Source organism: Gorilla gorilla, chromosome 7 (genome assembly GCF_029281585.2).
Source record: "Gorilla gorilla gorilla isolate KB3781 chromosome 7, NHGRI_mGorGor1-v2.1_pri, whole genome shotgun sequence".
In the NCBI taxonomy this organism is placed as follows: domain Eukaryota; kingdom Metazoa; phylum Chordata; class Mammalia; order Primates; family Hominidae; genus Gorilla; species Gorilla gorilla.
Window position 1 is genome coordinate 4,476,121 of NC_073231.2, and position 5,864 is coordinate 4,481,984.

At 39.2% G+C, this 5,864-nt stretch overlaps 1 non-coding gene across 1 annotated transcript; it reads left to right on the forward strand.

Moving 5' to 3' along the window:
- Positions 1 to 2,147: 2,147 nt before the first annotated feature.
- LOC134759139 (U6 spliceosomal RNA) lies at positions 2,148 to 2,252 on the forward strand. The gene has a single exon (XR_010135074.1). It is a non-coding gene; the product is annotated as a U6 spliceosomal RNA (small nuclear RNA).
- The last annotated feature ends 3,612 nt before the right edge of the window (positions 2,253 to 5,864 follow it).

The following is a 5,864-nucleotide window of genomic DNA, read 5'->3' on the forward strand; positions in this document are numbered from 1 at the left end:
TAACTCGGCTATGCATATTTTTCTTCCTCTCTTATTCCTAATGAATTCATTCATTTTGAAAATTTAATGACCCTAACTTAGTAGTGTTAAGCCAGGCTTCTAGAATGTTCCCTAGTATTCCAAAGCTCCTTCCTTACTAATTGTAAAAAAGTTTCCTTTTCAATTTATAAAAAGAGACATCTTGGCTTCTCATTTGTGCAAATATGTCATTTTCGAGTGAGGAAACTGAGACCCAGAGTGCACAGCTAAGTAGCTCTAGATCCAAGACCCAAGCCTCTTAACTACAAATTGAGAATTACACTTAAAGAAGTCCATTCGATAACTGTATTCCTTGAAATTTACGTAATAGTCTACCAATTATTAAGGGTCTATTATGTACTAGGTACTTTACATATTTTTTTCTTTTAAGCCTCAAGTAAAACCTCCAAGATAGGGGTCACTAATGGACGCTGTTGAAGTGTTTAAATAATACCATTATATAGCACTTAGGGTGTACTGAATACTTCCTACATATTATCTCCAATTTTCACAAAAACCCTGCAAAGTATCATCAACCTTGCTTTATAGATACAAGACCTGGGTCTCGGAGGGATAAAGCAACTTGCGAAGCTCATGCAGCTAGGACATGAGTAGGGCTGCATCCAGATCTCAAAGCCTGTGTGCTACCCCTGAAATGCTGCCCATGTAGGCAGCCATAGACCTATCTCAGCCCAAATAAATAGCATCAAAGACTCTTTCTCTCAGCGGGCCTATTGTACACCATAGAAACACTCCCCAGCATGAGGTAGCTAACTAGATTGATGGTGCAACTGATAAGGCAGGTGACACTTCCAGGCAGGGCCGAGCTCTCAGCATAGTAGTGCCATGTAAGGGGACCTTGCATTATGGTTCTATCTGGGCCTTGGCCTGTCAGAGCCTGGAATTTCGCCCTAACATTTCATTTAGGGCTGGCCGGTATCCTTAAATTTTGTTTAATTTTAGCTGTATCACAAAACTATCATATAATGATTATAACGATGATGATGCTGATAACTACCATTTATTGAGTCCTATGTCACATGATGTGCTTTATGTACTTTGTCTCTAATTACTATGGAGATTGACTTACCCACCTAAAATGAAGCCCATTTGTCTTTCAGGACACATCCCCCTGTTGAATTGTTGTGTTTAAGAGATTTTTTTTCAGAACTGTTGCAGACAGAGGTGAGTTCCTATCTCCTTCTGCAATTACCTGCTGAATATCCTTGAGTGAGAGGTCATTGCCATAAAACTAACTTGCCAAAAGTTAATTTTCCTTATGCATAAGTTGTTGTTTTAGTCTGTTCAAGCTGCTATAACAAAATGCCATAGGCAGAAATTAATTACTCATGGTCCTAGAGGCTGTAAGTGCAAAGTCAAGACACTGGCAGATTTGGAGTCTGGTGAGGGTCTGCTTCCTGGATCATAGATGGCTGTCTTTTTCTGTGTTTTCACATGGTAAAACGGGTGAGGAATCTTTCTGGGGTCTCTTTTATAAGGCCACTTGCTCTTTTAAATAAGGGTCCCACGTTGTTGCCAAGTGTACAAAAATAGCAGAAAAGCTAAAATCAAAATGTTGGACTAAGATTAGATGCAGGAAAAGATGTAGACAGGATGTAAAAAAAACAAGTATGTAGAGTCATAAATGGCTCGAAGTCAGACACAACAGCTTCACAAATAACAGTCTAAACACTGGTCATCTCTGAGATGTCTTCCACAGATTAATCTCACCCATTGCATACAGATGCTTCCATTTTATCTTAACATTTCGAGGTGATTCATTTTATTTTGAGGACCTACGTGCCATTCATTTTCTTCCACAGCTGCACCAACATACACACACATGCTCAAACATTAGTCTCAACCAAAAATTATATACACAAACAGACTGAAGCTGGGGATGCAGTCAGTCAGCCAGAAGTTGTTTGGTAAATTATCTATTCATTTGGAAGAAAAACAAAGTTAGATCCCTATCTCAAGCTACTGAATGAACAAAATTAAAACTCCAAAATCTAAACATTAAAAAAAAATATAAACATACCAGAGATGATACTTCAAGTTAGAGCAGCCTAAAAAGGTGGACAAATCCTCTCTCCGCCAAAACAAATATAAAAGTATAAAGTTGTTTTGCTCTCTTCAGCAGCACGTGAACTAAAATTGGAATGATACAGAGAAGATTAGCATGGCCCCTGCACAAGGATGACACCCAAATTCATGAAGCATTTCATTTTAAAAAAAGTATAAAATTGTTTAAACAAGCGTTTTAGGACTGGAAATCAACCAAAAGCAAATAATAAACTAAAAAGGATCTGTTCATGAAATCTACCCAAATGTCATATAAGAACAGCAAGAGTCTGAACTTACTGATTATTTCCTTCTATCATCTCACATGTATAGACATAGATAGATGAGTAGAAATTATCCTTTCTGCAGCCAGGCGAGGTGGTTCACACCTGTAATCCCTGCACTTTGGGAGGCCGAAGCAGGTGGATCACCTGAGGTCAGGAGTTCGAGACCAGCCTGGCCAACAATGATGAAACCCCACCTCTACTAAAAATACAAAAATTAGTCGGGCATGATGGCGGGTGCCTGTAATCCCAGCTACTTGGGAGGCTGAGCAGGAGAATCACTTGAACACAAGAGGCAGAGGTTGCAGTGAGCCAAGATAGTGCCACTGCATTGTGGGCGACAAGAGCAAAACTCTACCTCAAAAAAAAGAAAGAAAGAAAGAAAAACTATCCTTTCTGAAGAACACAGAAAAAAAAGGCTGGAGAAAAATGATCAGAGCCTCAGAGACCTCTGGGACAACATCAAGCACACAAACATACATATAAAAAGAGTCCTGAAGGGGAGGAGAGCAGAAAAAAGGTTAAAAAAATTTTTTTTGAAGAAATAATGCCCTGAAAACCTCCCAACTATGCTGAAAAATATTAATCAGCAGGTTCAAGAAGCCCCACAAACCTAGGTAAGAAAAACACAAAGAGATTTGCACATCATAGTTAAATTGCTAAAAGCCAAAGACAATTTAAAAATCTTGAATGCAGTAAGAGAAAAATAACTCCCATGTACAGAAGAACAACAACATATTTAACAGCTGAGTTTCCATCAGAATCAATAGAGGCCAAAAGGCAGTAGAACAACATATTCAAAAGACTCAAAGAAAACAGTGTCAACCAATATGTCCAGCAAAATCCAGCATATAAACAGAACCAAAGACAAAAACCACATGATTATCTCAATAAATGCAGAAAAGGCCTTTGACAAAATTCAACAGCACTTCATGCTAAAAAGGCTCAATAAATTAGGTATTGATGGGACTTATCTCAAAATAATAAGAGCTATCTATGACAAACCCACAGCCAATATCATACTGAATGGGTAAAAACTGGAAGCATTCCCTTTGAAAACTGGCACAAGACAGGGATGCCCTCTCTCACCACTCCTAGTCAACATAGTTCTGGCCAGGGCAATCAGGCAGGAGAAAGAAATAAAAGGTATTCAATTACGAAAAGAGAAAGTCAAATTGTCCCTGTTTGCAGATGACATGATTGTATATCTAGAAAACCCCATCGTCTCAACCCAAAATCTCCTTAAGCTGATAAGCAACTTCAGCAAAGTCTCAGGATACAAAATCAACGTGCAAAAATCACAAGCATTCTTATACACCAATAACAGACAAACAGAGAGCCAAATCATGAGTGAACTCCCATTCACAATTGCTTCAAAGAAAATAAAATACCTGGGAATCCAACTTACAAGGGATGTGAAGGACCTCTTCAAGAAGAACTACAAACCACTGCTCAATGAAATAAAAGAGGATACAAACAAATGGAAGAACATTCCATGCTCATGGACAGGAAGAATCAACATTATGAAAATGGCCATACTGCCCAAGGTAATTTATAGATTCAATGCCATCCCCATCAAGCTACCAATGATTTTCTTCACAGACTTGGAAAAAACTACTTTAAATTTTATATGGAACCAAAAAAGAGCCTGCATTGCCAAGTCAATCCTAAGCCAGAAGAACAAAGCTGGATGCATCCCACTACCTGACTTCAAACTACACTACAAGGCTACAGTAACCAAAACAGCATGGTACCGGTACCAAAACAGAGATATAAACCAATGGAACAGAACAGAGCCCTCAGAAATAATACCACACATCTACAACTATCTGATCTTTGACAAACCAGACAAAAACAAGAAATGGGAAAAGGATTTCCTATTCAACAAATAGTGCTGGGAAAACTGGCTAGCCTTATGTAGAAAGCTGAAACTGGATCCCTTCCTTACACCTTATACAAAAATTAATTCAAGATGGATTAAAGACTTAAATGTTAGACCTAAAACCATAAAAACCCTAGTAGAAAACCTAGGCAGTACCATTCAGGACATAGGCATAGGCAAGGACTACATGCCTAAAACACCAAAAGCAATGGCAACAAAAGCCACAATTGACAAATAGGATCTAATTAAACTAAAGAGCTTCTGCACAGCAAAAGAAACTACCATCAGAGTGAACAGGCAACCTACAGAATGGGAGAAAAATTTTACAATCTACCCATCTGACAAAGTGCTAATATCCAGAATCTACAAAGAACTCATACAAATTTACAAGAAAAAAAAACCCATCAACAAGTCAGCAAAGGATATGAACAGACACTTCTGAAAAGAAGACATTTCTGCAGCCAACAGACACATGAAAAAATGCTCATCATCACTGGCCATCAGAGAAATGCAAATCAAAACCACAATGAGATACCATCTCACACCAGTTAGAATGGCGATCATTAAAAAGTCAGGAAACAACAGGTGCTGGAGAGGATGTGGAGAAATAGGAACACTTCTACACTGTTGGTGGGAATGTAAACTAGTTCAACCATTGTGGAAGTTGGTGTGGCGATTCCTCAGGGATCTAGAACTAGAAAAACCATTTGACCCAGCCATCCCATTACTGGGTATATACCCAAAGGACTATAAATCATGCTGCTATAAAGACACATGCACATGTATGTTTATTGTGGCACTATTCATAATAGCAAAGACTTAGAACCAACCCAAATGTCCAACAATGATAGACTGGATGAAGAAAATGTGGCACATGTACACCATGGAATACTATGCAGCCATAAAAAATGATGAGTTCATGTCCTTTGTGGGGATATGGATGAAGCTGGAAACCATCATTCTCAGCAAACTATCACAAGGACAAAAAACCAAACACCGCATGTTCTCACTCATAGGTGGGAATTGAACAATGAGAACACGTGGACACAGGAAGGGGAACATCACACACTGGGGCCTGTTGTGGGGTGGGGGGAGGGGGGAGGGATAGCATTGGGAGATATACCTAATGTTAAATGACGAGTTAATGGGTGCAGCACACCAACATGGCACATGTATACATATGTAACAAACCTGCATGTTGTGCACATGTACCCTATAACTTAAAGTATAATAAAAAATATATATATATATAAAGAAGCTAAAATAAATTCATTCAAAGATATACAAAAACAGGCCGGGCACAGCAGCTCACGCCTGTTTTCCCAGTATTTTGGGAGGCCAAGGCGGATGGGTCACTTCAGCTCAGGAGTTTGAGATCAGCCTGGCCAACATGGTGAAACCCCATCTCTACAAAAAATACAAAAATTAGCTGGGCGTGATGGCAGTCACCTATAGTCCCAGCTACTCTGCAGACTAAGGCACAAGAATCACTTCAACTCCGGAGGTGGAGGTTGCAGTGAGCCAAGATCGTGCCACTGCACTCCAGCCTGGGTGACAGAGCGAGATTCTGCTCAAAAGAAAGATGAACAAAAACAGAATCTGTAGCTAGCAGAACT